General features: G+C 45.1%; 1 pseudogene; it reads right to left on the bottom strand.

Moving 5' to 3' along the window:
• Positions 1-17801, bottom strand: part of LOC147965203 (uncharacterized) — a 32067-nt pseudogene extending 14266 nt beyond the window's left edge.
• Between the last annotated feature and the right edge of the window lie 2199 nt (positions 17802-20000).

Raw genomic sequence — 20000 nt, 5'->3', positions numbered from 1 at the left:
CAATCCGGCCCTGAATAGAAACCTCGTCTGAAATAAAAGGGTGCATCATCATCAGACACCCGGGTTAAAAACCAAAAAACCAAAACCCTCTACAGGGCATGGAACTGTACTGGAGGGATGGCTTAATGGACCCTGTAAAATTCATAGTACAGAGGACGCCACACCAACTCATAGCCTTAGAGCATGTTGGATACTCCGGCAGGTGGCCAAAAGGGGCGAAGATCTCCTAATTCCGGAGGCCGCAGAAAGCCACCTCAGGGACTCCAGTACAGTCTTAACAGTCTTCGAGACTTTCGCATCAAATAAAATGCGAAAAAGAACACTCCGCAGCTTCGCCGAAGTCTATCAAGTAGCAACAATAAACCCATGGAGTGACACGGCTATTACCTTTAATGCCAGCGACAAACCTAAATTCCGAACAGCTCGAGCACCAGCCGCATTGGTACTCAGTCCTATAGTGGACGGCTTTCGCCTCACCAAGGTACTCATGGATGGAGGCAGCGGATTGAACCTCATTTATGAGGAAACCCTTCGAAAAATGGAAATAGACTGGAACCGCATTAGGCGAAGCAGCACAACCTTCAGAGGAATAATCCCCAGTCGGGAAGCACGCTGTACAGGAAAAATCACACTAGATGTGGTGTTCGGCACGCCGGATAATTATAGGTCCGAAGAGGTCACATTCCAAGTGGCCCCGTTCAGCAGCGGATACCATGCTCTGCTGGGGCGGGAAGCGTTTACAATCTTCCAAGCAATACCCCATTACGGGTACATGAAGCTCAAGATGCCCGGGACGAACGGAATCATCACTCTCGCTAGTGATCCGGACATAGCACTCCGCACCGAAAACAAGACAGCCGCACTGGCCCTTGAGGCACTGTCCGAAGCCCTAGTGGCTGAGGAACTGACTACGCTGCGCTCCACGGTAAACAGGGACGATGTGATACTCGACAAAAGATCCAAGTCCATCTCCTTTAAACCAGCGGATGAAATAGTCAAATTCCAGGTCCATCCAACGGACCCCAATAAAACAGCTTCCATCGAGGCACAATTAAACCCTGATGTAGACGCCGCGCTGCGAGAATTCCTACGGGAGAACTAGGACATTTTTGCATGGCACCCTTCGGACATGCCAGGAATCCCACGCAGGCTGGCCGAACACAGCTTAAATATCCTAAAAGGATTCAAACCTGTCAAACAAGCCCTTCGGCGTTTTTCTGAACCCAAGAGACAGGCAATGGGAGAGGAGCTAGCCAAACTATTGGAGGCCGGATTCATCAGAGATATAAAACATCCGGACTGGCTAGCAAACTTGGTGATGGTACCAAAGAAGGAAAAATCCTGGTGCCTGTGCGTTGACTTCAAAGGCCTCAACAAGGCCTGCCCAAAGGATCCCTTCCCCCTCCCCCGCATCGATCAAATTATCGACGCCACTGCAGGACACGATTCGTTGTGCTTCCTCGACACATACTCCGGTTACCATCAAATCAAGATGGCCGAGTCAGACCAAGCTGCAACGGCATTCATCACCCCATACGGCCCATTCTGCTTCAACACAATGCCTTTCGGGCTCAAAAACGCCGGCGCAACATATCAGCACATGATTCAGACATGCCTGGCAAACCAGATCGGCAAAATAGTAGAGGCATACGTGGATGATGTGGTCATAAAAACAAGACATGTCGAATCTCTAGTAGACGACTTGAGGCTTACATTTGACAACCTCCGAGCATATGACATCAAGCTAAATCCGGAAAAATGCGTTTTCGGCGTTCCAGCCGGAAAGCTCTTGGGCTTCATTGTATCCGATAGGGGAATCGAAGCAAATCCAGCCAAGATCCGAGCTTTATCACAATTGGATATCCCAAAGGACCTCAAACAAATACAAAAATTAACCGGATGCGTGGCGGCTCTAAGCCGCTTTATCTCCCGGTTGGGAGAAAAGGCGCTACCCCTCTATCGCCTCCTTCGGCGCACCGAACACTTCGAGTGGACGGGCGCCGCCATGGCCGGACTCGAGGAAATAAAAGCCATATTGGCAACAAACCCCGTCCTGGCCGCGCCAAACATCGGCGAACCAATGCTATTGTACATTGCAGCAACCCATCAAGTTGTCAGCGCAGTACTCGTCGTCAAGCGGGAAACGAACGGACACAAATTCCCCCTTTAAAAGCCGGTTTACTACGTGTTCACTGTCCTCACCCCATGCAAATCACGGTACCCACATTATCAAAAGATTGCATATGCGGTATTCATGGCATCCCGAAAGCTATGACACTACTTTCAAGAGTGTTCAATCACAGTAGCATCGGAAGTACCACTCAATGATATTATAAACAACCGTGACGCAACGGGCCGGATTGCAAAATGGGCCATCGAGCTCCTCCCGTTCGACATAACTTATAGGCCACGACGAGCTATCAAGTCGCAAGTTTTGGCCGACTTCGTCGCAGAATGGACGGAGGCAGAACTCCCTAAAGAGTACGGCACATATTTCAACTGGATAATGCACTTTGACGGTTCCAAAATGTTGGCCGGACTAGGGGCCGGCGTCGTTTTAACGTCCCCCACAGGAGACATAGTTCCATATGTACTCCAGATTACGTACACGGACTCCAACAATGCAGCCGAATATGAGGCCCTTTTACATGGTCTCCGGATGGCAGTATCCATGGGCATTCAACGCCTAGAGGTGCGCGGGGATTCGAACCTCGCGATATCCCAAATAAATGGAGACTTCGATGCCAAGGATCCAAAAATGGCAGCTTACCGCAACACCGTCCGCAAAATGTCAGCTCGGTTTGAAGGGCTTGAATTTCACCATATAGCCCGAGAAAACAATCAGGCGGCAGACGTCCTGGCACGCATCGGCGCAAAACGCGATGCGGTCCTCCCCAACATCTTCCTGGAAAGACTATTCAAGCCATCCGTAGTATGGGAAGGGGAACATGGCAATATCAGTCCGGACCCAACCGCACTGTCCGACGCCGAACAATCTGACATAATCGGAGACTCTGACAATGAAATAACAACCTCAGCCCACGTACTAATGGCCGTTATCGCCCCGTGGACAGAACCATTCCTAGCCTACCTTACTAGGCAGGAACTCCCAGAGGACCAAAACGAGGCACGCTGTATAGTGCGGCGATCTAAAGCCTATAAAGTCCATGAGGGAGAACTTTAAAAGAAAAGCACTACCGGAGTCCTTCAAAGGTGCATCTCTGAAGAGGAAGGGCGGAACCTGCTGGCTGAAATTCATGCCGGACTCGGTGGCCATCACGCCGCAGCCCGGTCCCTCGTAAGCAAGGCTTTCCATACAGGCTTTTATTGGCCGACGACCCGGGCGGACGCTCAGGACTTTGTCCATAAATGCGTCGGTTGCCAGCTTTTTGCAAACCAAAGCCATATGCCACCCACCGCCCTCCAAACTATCCCCATCACTTGGACTTTCGCGGTCTGGGGGCTTGACATGGTGGGACCCCTTAAAGGTGGAACCCACAAGAAAAAATACTTACTGGTCATGGTGGATAAGTTCACCAAATGGATAGAAGCCAAGCCTATTAAGACGGCTGAATCCGGACCTGTGATAGACTTTATACCTGGGGTCGTACACCGTTATGGCGTCCCCCACAGCATCATCACCGGTAACGGCACGAACTTTACGGCCGATGAGGTAAAACTCTGGTGCAAAAACATGGGCATCAAGCTCGATTATGCTTCCGTCTATCACCCACAAACTAACGGTCAGGTCGAACATGCAAATGGTCTCATCATGAGCGGCATCAAACCCAGATTAGTGCGGTCCCTCAAGGAATCTAACATGCACTGGGTAGAGGAGCTCGACTCCGTACTCTGGGGGCTGCGGACCACGCCGAACCGCACCACCGGATACACACCATTTTTATGGTGTACGGCGCAGAGGCAGTCTTGCCCTGCGACATAATTCATGACTCACCTCGAGTGCGCATGTACGAAGAAAGGGAGGCTGAGCTCGATCGGCAGGACAGTTTGGACGCCTTAGAGGAGGAGCGTGACGTGGCAAAAGCCCGTTCCGCATTCTATCAACAGTAGGCTCGAAGATATCAAAGCAGAGAAGTGCGGGCCAAAAGCTATAACGTTGGCGAATTAGTTCTACGCCTGACGGACAAGAAAAAGGACAAGCTGAAGCCCAAGTGGGAAGGTCCCTTCATAATAGACCAAGTCCTGACTGGTGGAGCATACCGCCTGCGAGATGCGTCGGATAACCGACTCGAGCCGAACCCATGGAACGCAGCCCGTCTCCGAAGATTCTATGCCTAGCGCCGGACTCTGTGTTTGTCTCCTTCCTCTGTCCATTTTTTACATTTTCTGTCTTAAATTTCTCTCCTTCCCCTCTTCTCTTTTATAGCCCTTAAAGGCTCCTCAAGTGAAGTGCTACTCGCGCTCATTAAACCTGGGGGCTTCTTTAACAGAAGCTTATTTATACGGGCTTCACGCCCACCACATGTGTCAAACTTCCGCATGTACCTTTTCTTCACCATTATATGCATCGATATGACTTAAGTTTTGGCCAAGCTGGGTTGCCTGGCTCCTGTGCTTACCCCTACGTTCCCGATTGTTCGGCTAGGTGGTAAAGGGAGCACCTCTGCGATTGTTACTGCCGGATCAGCCGGATGTGTACCTCAGACTGCGTGAAGCCGAAAGCTAGCGTTCTTAAGGGAATGTTCGGTCGGTGAACTAAAAGATGACCTTTTTTTTACTTATTTATGTATATGCCCCCAGATGATTTTCCTGCATTTGCAGTCCGGACATGCACTTTAGGGCATGCCTCCCAGAGAAAGGAACCCCTAACGGAACTATTCTCCCTGGAAGATGTTTCTTACTAACCATGTAATATAACATAACTAGTTGGGCACTTGTCTGATAAAGCACTAATGACCCCTACGCCTGGTCTCCATGCATACCCCGGTTCTTACATAACCGGTAGGGTATTCAGACACACTCCGGACCATTAGGTCCTGAGGTTGAAGCGAAAAGGTCGGCAATGACAAACGATCTACAATCCGGCTAGAAGGCATTACACATGTCAATTAAAAACTACATAGTCACTCTGACTGATTGTATTCCTCTTCAATACCATCTAACAGGCTGTCTAACTTACAGTCCTGCTGGGAATACTTTGCGGCCAATTCTACTTGGCCGTACACTAAGCTTACAGGGATCTCCTTCCCGTCAGGCCCCATAGGTCCGACCTCGGCCATGTGGTTTGGGTCAGACTTCGTGTACCGTGTCTTCACCATGGCCCAGGCCTCCCTAGCGCCTTGTTGGCAGGCCGATATATTCCACAACTGGAAGCACCGCTAAGCTCCCTTAAGCTTCTCCGAAAGCTCTCCAAGGCCCTCGGGCATGGAGTGGGAAGGCCATAAGGCTTGGGCAACGCCTCGCATCGCCTGCCGAACTCGCTCGTGCAGTTGCGAGAGCTCGGGAAGAAGGTCACCCGTAGAATCGGGCATCTCCTCTGCAGGACGACCCGTTAGCATACCTACAGACATTACTCTGTTAGTCAACTTCCTCGCCGAACTCTTTTCTTTCAAAGATTCACTTAAGCACTTACTAAATATGCCGCGTCGAAGCCGCTGATTCTCCTTAGTAGAGTCCGACAGCTGGCCACGAACATCTTTAAGTTCAACGTCCAGCTTGGTGTTGGCATCCTGAAGCTCATTCTTCTCCCGCCTCACCCTTGTCAACATACTCTCACCGGCCTTTAGCCGGAGTAAGAGTTGTTGCCTCTCCGGATCTAGTCCGGCGCCATCTGCAATATGATTTGGCAGATTCATACCCACGCCGCACTTCGCAAGATATTAATCTTTCGAAGTGTATCTTACCAGAGGGGGTCTCTTTAGGCTCCCCTGCCGTGGCTAGTGCGGCCTCCAGTTGGGCTTTGCACTCTTTCAGCTCCTGGGACAGTACAGTATTCTTCTCTGTAAGAACCTGCATAACAAATGATCCTTAAACCAGTTACTCTAACTGTTTCAAGTCTCGGGGGCTACTGGTATATACATATATATTTACCAAAATTTTCTTACCCGTATGTCTTTTACATATTGCTCTGTGGCTCTGGTTAAACCATTTTGAGCGGCACGGAGGTACGCATCTCCCGAATTGAAGGCATCTAATGCCTCTCGGGAGAAACAAGCGTCGCGAAGAACTGTCCGGCGACGCCTGTGGTTCATGGCACTCTCCACCTCGGAATTGGTGGCAGACAGCCTGTCCGCATCCTCTGTCGGAGGAGCGTCCGGTGCGTGCCTCGTGTTCGCTCCCACTTCTGGGCCAGGCGTTGGAGCCTGGCTGGTGGAGGCGCGGTTGGCAACCTCTCCGGATGTAGTCCGGCGAGGTCTCTTCGTCCTGAAGATAGCACGAACGTTAATATGCCCTGAAGAAATAACACCAGGGAAAAAGAGGATGCGCTATACCTTTGCGCCGGCATCCTAGTCCGGACTACATTCCTTTTTGCCCCACGGGGCCCTGCGGCCCCTCGTTGGCTAGCCGCCGCAGGTTCGGCCTCCCGCCTTGGAAACCTCCCCTGCAAAACACGGTCGTTGTCAGGAAAACTGAAATGCGTGAGAATGGATTCCTTCTCAAAGGGATGAGACTCCACTCTCTGTTACCTGGGAGGCCGGGATTAACCCTGGGTAATCAGCCGTAATGGCCACCAAGGTATTGTCCTTGCTTAACTGATGAAACACCCCGTCAATCAACTCCACCGATATATCCGGATCCTCTTCGGAGTCCGGATCGATGGACTGTTCTGGATCCTCGGGTTGTGGGGGACGGCTGTTTATATCCTCTACTTCCTGACGCAATTCCCGTGTTGAAATCGTTGGACTACATATTTAATCATGGGAATATAAAGTGGATGGGCAGGCACAATTGTTCACTTACCCAACTCGGGGGGTTGTACATACTAAATCCGCCCTGCGGGTTGACGCGGAGGAATTCCTCCTCTTCTCCCTTGTACAAAGAGGATAAGATCTTTACTAGAGCGGCAGCTGAGGCTGGCCCCTTACGATCGTAATGGGTGGCGTCATCCTCCCTGTTAAAATCCCACATGGGGGGGGCTCTATATTGAAGCGGCTGCACCCCCCGCATAATGCATGCGGCCATGACTCCAATCATGGTTAGTCCGGAATGAGCCAATAGTCTTATCCGGCCCATCAGGCGAAGGACGTCCCTGTCGCTTTCTCTCTGAGAGCTCCGCGGACGCCAGCTCAGGCGTTTCTTTAAGGGAGCACTGTTGAATTCGGGGAGACCGACCCGGATAGGGTCCGGTAGCGGGACATCATCTATATAAAACCATTCCGAAGGCCAGTCCTGGGATGCCTTCTTTGGGGTTCCGGATAGATATCTGGTCCCGGCGATACACCACACTTCGGCTCCGCCCACTTGATATATAGACCCCTCTTGAGAGTGGGGCACCAGACAGAATAATCTCTTCCACAGCGCGAAATGAGCCTCAACACCCAAGAATAGCTCGCAAAGAGCGACGAAGCCCGTGATATGCAATATAGAGGCGGGCGTGAGATCATGCAGCTGGAGGCCGTAGAACTCCAGAAGCCCACGGAGAAATGGATGGATTGGAAATCCAAGTCCTCTTACTAGATAAGGGACGAGGCACACCCGCTCTCCTTTGGAGGGACTGGGGGTGCTCTCCGCTTGCTCTCCGCCATTATAGGTGGCGAGTCCGGCTCGGACCGGGACCATATAGGCCTGAGGGAGAAATCCCTTGGCCTGAAGCGACACTAGCTCGCTGTGCGGGATGGAGCACCTCTCCCAGTCTCCAGGTTTAGGACTGGAAGGGCGAGAGGAGGAGCTACGACGGCTGGCCATGTTGGAACGAACCTTTGCTGGAGGCGCTCTGATGATTACTCGCGGAGAGGAGAAGGTGTGGTTTGGATCTGAATCCCCATCCCATTAAATAGGTGGCTCGTTTATGTGGCTAGGGGTGTGAATGTAAAAACACCCCGACTTTTCACATTCATTTGACACGTGGAAGACGGCCATTATTGGGCGTGGAAGCCAAGGTGCGCTACATTATGAAAATCGGACATTATTCAGCAGGTACACGGAATTTGGAGAAGAACCTGCCTTGCAATGCCGAAGACAATCTGCGCGCCGGACTCGTCGTCATTGAAGCCTGGTTCGGGGGCTACTGAGGGAGTCCTGGATTAGGGGGTGTTCAGGTGGCCGGACTATACCTTCAGCCGGACTCCAGGACTATGAAGATACAAGATTGAAGACTCCGTCCCGTGTCCGTATGGGACTTTCCTTGGCGTGGAAGGCAAGCTTGGCGATGCGGATATTCAAGATCTCCTACCATTGTAACCGACTTTGTGTAACCCTAACCCTCTCCAGTGTCTATATAAACCGGAGGGTTTTAGTCCGTAGAACAACTTCATCATACAACAATCATACCATAGGCTAGCTTATAGGGTTTAGCCTCCTTGATCTCGTGGTAGATCTACTCTTGTACTACCCATATCATCAATATTAATCAAGCAGGACGTAAGGTTTTACCTCCATCAAGAGGGCCCGAACCTGGGTAAAACATTGTGTCCCTTGCTTAATTCCTGCTCGTCCTCGAGTAGGTAAATGATAAAAACAGAATTTTTGATGCGAAGTGCTACTTGGCATAATTTCAATGTAAACCTTCTTAATTGTGGTATGAATATTCAAATTCAAAAGATTCAAGACAAAAGTTCATGTTGACATAAAAATAATAATACTTCAAGCGTACTAACAAAGCAATTATGTCTTCTCAAAATAACATGGCCACAGAAAGGTATCCCTACAAAATCATATAGTCTGGCTATGCTCTATCTTCACGACACAAAGTATTTAAATCATGCACAACCCCGATGACAAGCCAAGCAACTGTTTCATACTTTTGACATTTTCAAAACTTTTTCGATCATCACGCAATACATGAGCGTGAGCCATAACACTATATGTGGAATAGAATGGTGATTGTGGAGAAGACAAAAAGAGGGGAAGATAGTCTCACATCAACTAGGCATATCAACGAGCTATGGATATGCCCATCAATAGATATCAATGTGAGTGAGTAGGGATTGCCATGCAACGGATGCACTAGAGCTATAAGTATATGAAAGCTCAACAAAAGAAACTAAGTGGGTGTGCATCCAACTCGCTTGCTCACGAAGACCTAGGGCATTTTGAGGAAGCCCATCATTGGAATATACAAGCCAAGTTCTATAATGAAAAATTCCCACTAGTATATGAAAGTGACAAAATGAGAGACTCTCTATCATGAAGATCATGGTGCTACTTTGAAGCACAAGTGTGGTAAAAGGATAGTAACATTGTCCCTTCTCTTTTTTCTCTCATTTTTTTGTTTGGGCCTTCTCTTTTTTATGGCCTCTTTTTTTATTTTTCGTCCAGAGTCTCATCCCGACTTGTGGGGGAATCATAGTCTCCATCATCCTTTCCTCACTTGGGACAATGCTCTAAAAATGATGATCATCACACTTTTTATTTTTCTTACAACTCAGCAATTACAACTCAATACTTAGAACAAAATATGACTCTAGATGAATGCCTCCGATGGTGTACCGGGATATGCAATGAATCAAGAGTGACATGTATGAAAGAATTATGAACGGTGGCTTTGCCACAAATACGATGTCAACTACATGATCATGCTAGCAATATGACAATGATGGAGCGTGTCATAATGAACGGAACGGTGGAAAGTTGCATGGCAATATATCTCCGAATGGCTATGGAAATGCCATGATAGGTAGGTATGGTGGCTGTTTTTAGGAAGGTATTTGGTGGGTGTATGATACCGGCGAAAAGTGCGCGGTATTAGAGAGGCTAGCAATGGTGGAAGGAAGGAAAGTGCGTATAATCCATGGATTCAACATTAGTCATAAAGAACTCATATACTTATTGCAAAAATCTAGAAGTTATGAAAGCAAAGTATTATGCGCATGCTCCTAGGGGGATAGATTGGTAGGAAAAAACCATCGCTCATCCCGACCGCCACTCATAAGGAAGACAATCAATAAATAAATCATGCTCCGACTTCATCACATAACGGTTCACCATACGTGCATGCTACGGGAATCACAAACTTTAACAAATTCACAACTACTCAACTAGCATGACTCTAATATCACCATCCTCATATCTCAAAACAATTATCAAGCATCAATTTTTTTCTTAGTATTCAACGCACTCAAAAGAAAGTTTTACAAATCTTGAATACCAAGCATATTATTATTAAGCAAATTACCATGCTATTAAGACTCTCAAAATAATCTAAGTGAAGCATGAGAGATCAATAGTTTCTATAAAAAAAATCCACCACCGTGCTCTAAAAGATATAAGTGAAGCACTAGAGCAAAACTATAAAACTCAAAAGATATAAGTGAAGCACTAGAGTAAAACTATAGAGCTCAAAAGATATAAGTGAAGCACATAGAGTATTCTATCAAATTCCAAATTATGTATGGCTTTCTCAAAAGGTGTGTACAGCAAGGATGATTGTGGTAGACTAACAAGCAAAGACTCAAATCATAAAAGACGCTCCAAGCAAAACACATATCATGTGGTGAATAAAAATATAGCTCCAGGTAAAGTTACCGATAGAAGTAGACGAAAGAGGGGATGCCTTCCGGGGCATCCCCAAGCTTTGGCTTTTAGGTGTCCTTATATTATCTTTGGGGTGCCATGGGAATCCCCAAGCTTAGGCTCTTGCCACTCCTTGTTCCATAATCCATCAAATCTTTACCCAAAACTTGAAAACTTCACAACACAAAACTTAAAGTAGAAAATCTCATGAGCTCCGTTAGCGAAAGATAACAAAAGACCACTTCAAGGTACTGTAATGAACTCATTCTTTATTTATATTGGTGTTAAACCTACTGTATTCCAACTTCTCTATGGTTTATAAACTATTTTACTAGCCATAGATTCATCAAAATAAGCAAACAACACACGAAAAACAGAATCTGTCAAAAACAGAACAGTCTGTAGTAATCTGTAGCTAGCCCAAGATCTGGAACCTAAACAATTCTAAAATAAATTGCTGGACGTGAGGAATTTATCTATTAATAATATGCAAAAAGAATTAACTAAATATCACTCTCCAAATAAAAATGACAGCAGTTCTCGTGAGCGCTAAAGTTTCTGTTTTTTTATAGCAAGTTCAACAAGACTTTCCCCAAGTCTTCCCAACGGTTCTACTTGGCACAAACACTAATTAACACAAAAAACACAACAAAAACAGAGGATAATTAATTTATTTATTACTAAACATGAGAAAAAATCAAGGAATAAAAATAAAATTGGGTTGCCTCCCAACAAGCGCTATCGTTTAACACCCCTAGCTAGGCATAACAAGCAAGAATAGATCTAGGTATTGCCATCTTTGGTAGGCAATCCATAATTGGCTCTCATGATAGATTCATATGGTAATTTTATTTTCTTTCTAGGGAAGTGTTCCATGCCCTTTTTTAATGGAAATTGAAATCTAATATTCCCTTCCTTCATATCAATAATTGCACCAATCGTTTTAAGGAAAGGTCTGCCGAGAATAATAGGGCAAGAAGGACTGCAATCTATATCAAGAACGATAAAATATACGGGCACATAATTCCTATTTGAAACAATAAGAACATCATTAATTCTTCCCATAGGTTTCTTAATAGTGGAATCCGCAAGATGCAAGTTTAGAGAGCAATCATCAAAATCACGGAAATCTAGCAAATCACACAAAGTTTTGGGAATAGTAGAGACACTAGCACCCAAATCACACAAAGCATAAAACTCATAATCTTTAATTTTAATTTTAATAGTAGGTTACCACTCATCAGAAAGTTTTCTAGGGGTAGAAACTTTCAACTCAAGTTTTTCTTCATAAGATTGCATCAAGGTATCAACGATATGTTCGGTAAAGGCTTTATTTTGACTATAAGCATGAAGAGAATTTAGCACGGATTGCAACAATGAAATACAATCAATTAAAGAGCAATTTTAATAATTAAATTCCTTGAAATCCAATATAGTGGGTTTAGCATCATCTAGGGTTTTATTTCTTTTAATCCCACTTGTATCAATTTCACCATCAAGATCTAAATACTCTGAATTTTTAGAACGCCTTCTAGGTAAAGGTGGATCATATTCAGTCCCATCATTATCAAGATTAATATTGCAAAACAAATATTTAATAGGGGACACATCAATAACTTTTAGATCTTCATCTTTATTTTAATAGGAATTGGAAAAACATGCTTTAATAGTGGTTCTTTTCTTGCACTCGTCAATGGAAATTCTCATGGCTTTGAGAGACTCATTGATATCATGCTTAGGTGGAATAGATCTAAGCTTTAAAGAATCAACATCAAGAGAAATTCTATCAACGTTCCTATCCAAATCATCAATCTTAAGCAATTTTTCTTCAATCATAGCATTAAAATTATTTTGCGAAGAAATAAATTCTTTAATATTTGATTCAAAATCAGAGGGCATCTTATTATAATTTCATAAGAATTGTTGTAGGAATTACCATAATTATTAGAGGGATTACTAATATAAGGCCTATGATTGAAATTTCCTCTATACGCGTTGTTACCAAAATTGTTCCTACCAACAAAATTCACATCCATAGATTCATTATTATTCTCAATCAAAGTAGACAAGGGCATATCATTAGGATCAGAAGAAACACTCTTATTAGCAAATAATTTCATAAGTTCATCCATCTTTCCACTCAAAACATTAATTTCTTCTATCGCATGCACCTTTTTATTAGTAGATCTTTCAGTATGCCATTGAGAATAATTAACCGTAATATTATCTAGGAGTTTAGTAGCATCTCCTAAAGTGATTTCCATAAAAGTGCCTCCCGCGGCCGAATCTAAAAGATTTCTAGAAGCAAAATTCAATCCTGCATAAAAATTTTGTATAATCATCCACAAATTTAAACCATGAGTAGGGCAATTACGTATCATTAATTTCATTCTCTCCCAAGCTTGTGCAACATGTTCATAATCAAGTTGCTTAAAATTCATAATATCGTTTCTAAGAGAGATGATCTTATCGGGAGGAAAATACTTAGAGATAAAAGCATCTTTGCACTTGTTCCATGAATCAATACTATTTTTAGGCAAAGATGAAAACCAAGCTTTAGCACGATCTCTAAGCAAAAAAGGAAATAGCTTCAATTTAACAATATCATTATTGAAATCTTTCTTCTTTTGCATGTCACACAAATCAACGAAGCTATTAAGATGGGTAGCGGCATCTTCACTAAGAAGGCCGGAAAACGGATCTTTTATGACAAGATTCAGCAAAGCAGTATTAATTTCACCAGATTCAGCATCGGTAAGAGGAGCAATCGGAGTGCTAAGGAAATCATTATTGTTGGTATTGGTGAAGTCACACAATTTAGTATTATCTTGAGCCATCGCGACAAACAAGCAATGCAACACACGAGCAAACAAGAGGCAAACAGGTGAAAAGAGGCAAATAGAGAAAGAGTGGGAGGATAGAGAGAGAGGGTGAATAAAACGGCAAGGGTGAATTGGGGGGAGAGGAAAACGAGAGGCAAATGGAAAATAATGTAATGCGGGAGATAGGGATTGTGATGGGTACTTGGTATTTTGACTTTTGTGCAGACTCCCCGGCAACGGCGCCAGAAATTCTTCTTGCTACCTCTTGAGCATTGCGTTGGATTTCCCCGAAGAGGAGAGGATGATGCAGCAAAGTAGCGTAAGTATTTCCCTTAGTTTCTGAGAACCAAGGTATCAATCCAATAGGAGGCTACGCGCGAGTCCCTCGTACCTACACAAAAACAATAGCTCAACGCAACCAACGCGCTTAGGGGTTGTCAATCCCTTCACGGTCACTTACGAAAGTGAGATCTGAAAGAGATGATAAATAATATTTTTTTGGTATTTTTGGTATAGAGATGCAAAGTGAAAAGTAAAAGGCAAAGTAAAAAAGCAAAGCAATAATAAAGTAATGGAGATTGATATGATGAGAAAGAGACCCCGGGGCCATAGGTTTCACTAGTGGCTTCTCTCAAGAGCATAAGTATTCTACGGTGGGTGAACAAATTACTGTTGAGCAATTGACAAAATTGAGCATAGTTATGAGAATATCTAGGTATGATCATGTATATAGGCATCACGTCTGAGACAAGTAGACCGACTCCTGCCTGCATCTACTACTATTACTCCACTCATCGACCTCTATCCAACATGCATCTAGAGTATTAAGTTAAAAATAGAGTAACGCCTTAAGCGAGATGACATGATGTAGAGGGATAGTTTCATGCAATATGATAAAAACTCCATCTTGTTATCCTCGATGGCAACAATACAATACGTGCCTTGCTGCCCCTTCTGTCACTGGGAAAGGACACCGCAAGATCGAACCCAAAGCTAAGCACTTCTCCCATGGCAAGAACAACCAATCTAGTAGGCCAAACCAAACTGATAATTCAAAGAGACTTGCAAAGATAACCAATCATACATAAAAGAATTCAGAGAAGATTCAAATATTATTCATAGATAGACTGGATCATAAACCCACAATTCATCGGTCTGAACAAACACACCGCAAAAAGAAGATTACATCGAATAGATCTCCACGAGAGAGGGGGAGAACATTGTATTGAGATCGAAAAAGAGAGAAGAAGCCATCTAGCTACTAACTATGGACCCATAGTTCTGAAGTAAACTACTCACACTTCATCGGAGGGGCTTGGATGATGATGTAGAAGCCCTCCGTGATCGATGCCCCCTCTGGCGGAGCTCCGGAACAGGCCCCAAGATGGGATCTCGTGGATACAGAAAGTTGTGGCGGTGGAATTAGGTTTTTGGCTCCTTCTCTGATCGTTTGGGGGTATGTAGGTATATGTAGGAGGAAGAAGTACGTCGGTGGAGCTTCGAGGGGCCCACGCGGCAGGGGGGCGCGCCCTAGAGGGGGCGCCCTCCACCCTCGTGACCGCCTCGTCGCTTTCTTGATGGAGGGTCCAAGTCTCCTGGGTCTTATCTGATGGGAAAATCGCGTTCCCGAAGGTTTCATCCCATTTGGACTCCGTTTGATATTCTGTCTCTCTGAAACACTGAATTAGGAAAAAAACAGCAATTCTGGGCTGGGCCTCCGGTTAATAGGTTAGTCCCAAAATTATTATAAAAGTGGAAAATAAAGCCCAATATAGTCCAAAACAGTAGGTAATATAGCATGGAGCAATCAAAAATTATATATACGTTGGAGACGTATCAGTCTCCGGTGCCTACTAGATAACTCTCACAGAAAGAGATGCACTCTTTGGTCAGATATCCCTGGGCCATGCTTCCATCTGGACGGGACATGTTACAAATGAATCGTTTGATGACCCCATTCATCCTCTTGAACGACATCATGCTGTGCAGGAATGTCGGCCCTAGGTCAATGATGTCGTCCACGATATGGACACATAGATGCACCATGACATCAAAGAACGCGGGCGGGAAGTACATCTCTAGCTCATTCAGTATGACAACGATCTCTTCCTGTAGCCTATGGAGTTGCTTCACACTGATCGACTTTCGGGAGATAGCATCAAAAAATTGGCATAGGTCAGTAAGCATCTCACGCACATGTGTGTCCATAATCCCTCTAAGTGCAACCGGGAGTAACTGCGTCATCATCACATGACAGTCGTGAGACTTCACCCCATTGCACCTTTTTTTCTTAGTGTCCAGATATCTACTTATCTTCTCACAGTATCCGGAACTAACTTCGATTTCGGCAAGGCACTTGAACAATTGATCGACCTCCTTCGGATCTAAGGTGAAGCAAGAGGGGGGATATTGTTCTTCCTTCTTGTTTACTTTTTTTCCCCTATCTTCCGTCTCGGTCTCGGTCTCGGTCTCCGTCTCGGTCTCCTTTGATGACTTTTTACCGGGCATTTGGAGATCTTTCCTGATATTAAAAAATTCCAAGTCTTTTCTTGCCTCTGGCCCATCCTTGGTCCTCTCCAACATTTTCATCAATGTTCCAAGCAAACTCTCAAGGATATTTTTTGTGCTATGCATTTGATCAAGGCTATGAGGCGTGTCAAGTTTGGGCCAGTATTCCAAGTCCCAGAAACCAAATCTCGTCTTCCATACCTTCAGCAGGGGCTCCGGCACCTTTTTCTTCGTCTTTCCCGGCGAGGGGCACTCTTCCCAGTTCTTCAATAACTCATATATTTCTGCACCGCTATGCTTACGTGGAGGACCTCGATGCTCAATCTTACCATTGAATAGTTCTCCACACTTTCTCCATGGGTCATCCTTCTCGAGCCATATTCGATGCCCCATGTACATGATTTTCGAAGACCCGCCATCTTTCGGTAGCTCCTGAGAAGTTGTATCATCGATGCACCTCGTGCATCTGCAATATCCATGGCACACCTGGCCGGAGAGATAGCTGTAACCAAGATAGTCCTGCACCGTTGTGATCAGCGTGGCTCTCATGTAGAAATACTCTCCTTTGCTTGCATCCCATGTCTTGGCCGGCGTTGTCCATAAGGTCTGTAGCTCCTCTTTCAGTAACCTGAGATACATATTTATATCATTTCCCGGTTGTCTCGGCCCTTGAATAAGCATAGCCACGTGTATGTATTTTTCCTTCATGCACAACCAGGGGGGAGGTTGTACATCCACACAAACACGGGCCATGTGCTATGATTGGTGTTCTGGTTGCCAAACGGATTCATGCCATCACTACTAGCGCCAAGCACGATGTTCCTTGGATCATTTGTGAAAAAATCAAATTCAGCATTTAATGCTCTCCACTGGCTAGCATCTATGAGGTGTCTCAGCTCCGGATCATCTTCATCATCTGGCTTCACCCTCTCCGTGTGCTAGTGCATAAGCTTTGCTTCCTTAGGATCTATGAAATACCTCTGTAGCCGCGGAGTGATCGGAAAGTACCATACAACTTTCTGTGGAGCTTTCTTTTTGGCCTTTTTATATCGTGAAGCATTGCACTTTGGATAGATGGTTTTTTCCGCGTGCTCATTCCGATATATGATGCAATCATTGATGCATGTGTGTTATCTAATGCGTGGCAGATCAAGAGGGCACACGATTTCTTTGCCTCCTCGACACTAGTAGGACACAGGCTTCCCGCGGGAAGAACCTTCTTTAGATACTTCAGAAGCTCATCCAGGCTTACATCTGTCCATTTGTTTTTTGCCTTCGTATTTAGAAGTTCTAGTGTGAAACTGAAGCGGGTCACCTCGGGATTGCAACCATCATACAAAGGAGTCATCGAGTCTACCTCCAGTTGCGCCAGTTTGGCCTCCTCTCTAGAAGCAGCTCTGTCGCTAGTCGTCCTCTTGCGAAGCAGGTCTCGAACATGCGGGTCCCACATGGCTGAACTTAGTAGCGACAAAGACGGCGACATGTTCGTTTCTTCTCTGCCTTGAACTGCCTCTTCGCCATCGACATTTCCGAGTCCATCTTCCTCTTCGGGCACATAATCGGTCATCTCTTCGTCCAGTGGCCCCATGTCATTATTTCCTGCCCCGTCGATGTCCTCCTCCTCATCATCATCATATTGACTTATCCATGGAGTATGGCCATCCATGAAACCATGCATGAGCAAGTGCGCCTTGAATGTACCACCCTCAAAGGGGTCGAGCCTGACTATTCCTTTGCATTTTCTGCATGGACATACAACATCCTTCAGTCTTTTTTATAGATGTCGTCCACAGTGGATTGCTAGTATCTTTCCACCATCCTTCTGTTGACCTTCATGATCACCTGCGCACGGAGCAAATATTATAACCACGTGTGCATGCATGGATCAAATTCATACAAAATTTAGGCATGGCCTTCCCTAAACATAGGACATATTGAGTTTGCCCAAAATTCGCTGAAACGGAATTGATTCGACATTTCGGCAAAACATAGGCAACTCATGTCACCCACATTATTTAATCAAATACACAATGTAGGCAACTCAAATTATGCCACACACAATTCGGTATATTCTCATATCTCCCATATATATAGTTTCGGTCCTATCCACACAAAAACTTTTTTTGCTCACCTATGTGTCGAGAGGGATATCGAGCACCTTTCTTCTTAATTACCTAGTAGCTCTAGATATATAGCTCTAACTAGCTAGCTAGGGGGAGAGTGGGAGGAAAGGGAGAGGAGAGGGAAGTCATTAATGGAAGGGGTGGTGGAGGGCAAAGAAGAGGGGGAGGGAGGGCGTTAATGGAGGGGGGCGGTGGAGGGCAGAGAAGAGGGGGGTGGAGGGCAAAGAAGAGGGGGAGGGAGGGCTCTAATGGAGGGGTGGTGGAGGGGAAAAGAAGAGGCAGAGGGAGGGCTCTAATGGAGGGGGTGGTGGAGGGGGAGCATTGAAAGGAACAAGCAAGGTGCAAGGAAAGGGGGAGAAAGGAAGGGGGAGGAAGAAGAAAGGGGAGGAAGAAGGGGAAAGGTGGTAGGTGGCTGGCGGCCATAGCAGTAGTGCGGGTCACCTATGCGCGCTACTGCTATGGGCGCCTGCAAAATATCTACGGCTAGTGTTGCACCACCAGTAGCGCGGGTCACCTATACACGCTACTAGTAAAATGTTATACATAGAAGAAATAGCAGTAGCGCGTCTCTTTGAACATGTGTTATAGATCCTAAACTAATAGTAGCGCCGGTTGGACGACCAACGCTGCTAATATTTATTGATAAGGGGGTGTGGTGTGTTACACTTAGCAGTAGCGTGGGGCTAGAGAACAAGCGCTGCTGCTAACTGATACCAATAGCGCTCTTTCTAGCCAGCGCTACTACTAACTACTAGTAGAGTGGGGTCATAAACAAATGCTAATGGTAAACTTCTATCTATAAGCATTTTCCTAGTAGTGGACGACAAAAATAAACATCATTTGCACTCATAGCTATCCAAATATACACAACAAAGTTTGAAGGCTCGAGGAGGACAAACTTACATTAGTAGTGAAGGCCCTTGTCCATATTGATTGGGGGGGGCAATTCAAGAAGTTTATCGCACACTCTTCTTCAAGAGCATTGCCTTTATTCTACACTTTGTTAAGAGTAAATATAGATGTGAAAATATAGGAACAAATATAAATATAGCATATAGGCAAAAGGCACTGACAAGAGAAATGCGGAGCTAAACTTCTTCAGTAACATTCGTTTTATTCAATATTTTGGCAAGAGTAAATGTAGATCCGATATGTAGAAAATGGAGGGCAAGGGAAAATAAGCTGCAAAGTGTACATGAAGAACTAGTTGACAAATATAAGTACAATGATGAAGGACAGCAGATACTTACAAGAACAATGCAGAACTAAATTTCTTCATAAGCATTGGGTTTATTCTACATTAATTTAAGCATTAATATAGATATGATAATTTGGAGCGAACAGTGGATAAGCAAGCTATAGTGCACAATAATGTCACATAATCCACCAGGTATGAATGTAAGGACAACGATAGGACAATAGGTACTCACAAGAGCAAAGCACTGACTAGCATAGTTATGATATCCTAGGTTTTGCAATGCTGGTTCTATCGCCAATATACGTCGGGTGCTATGTGATTTCTCCGGTAGCACCACCTTTTTCAAGGACTTTGCTTGTACTCCTTCAGGTTCTGCAATCACCCTCTTTCTTTTGGATGTCTGAAACACAAGAACATCATTTGAATGGAAAAACATGCTATGACGAGAAATGGAATAGGTGTTGATAATGGATGGGCATGGCATCTTCACACATATCATGAGTAAACTAACCAGATGGCGGTGCAACGAAGCAAAAGAAATGCAAGACACCTTATGCAAGATATGTGCAACCAATAAACCATGCCAAATTAGAACATGCGCCTTATTGGGTGAACATGATAGGCCATCTGCCTTTGACTCCTTGAGCTCAGAATAGTCATTAGGATCATATTCTAAATACGAATCTATAGGTCTGGAGCATGTGGGTTTCATTGGAT

The sequence above is a fragment of the Triticum urartu genome, chromosome 6A (assembly GCF_056163025.1).
Source record: "Triticum urartu cultivar PI428250 chromosome 6A, HENAU_Tu73, whole genome shotgun sequence".
NCBI lineage: Eukaryota > Viridiplantae > Streptophyta > Magnoliopsida > Poales > Poaceae > Triticum > Triticum urartu.
Note: the sequence above shows the minus strand (reverse complement) of the source record. Positions and strands in the feature narration are given on the sequence as shown.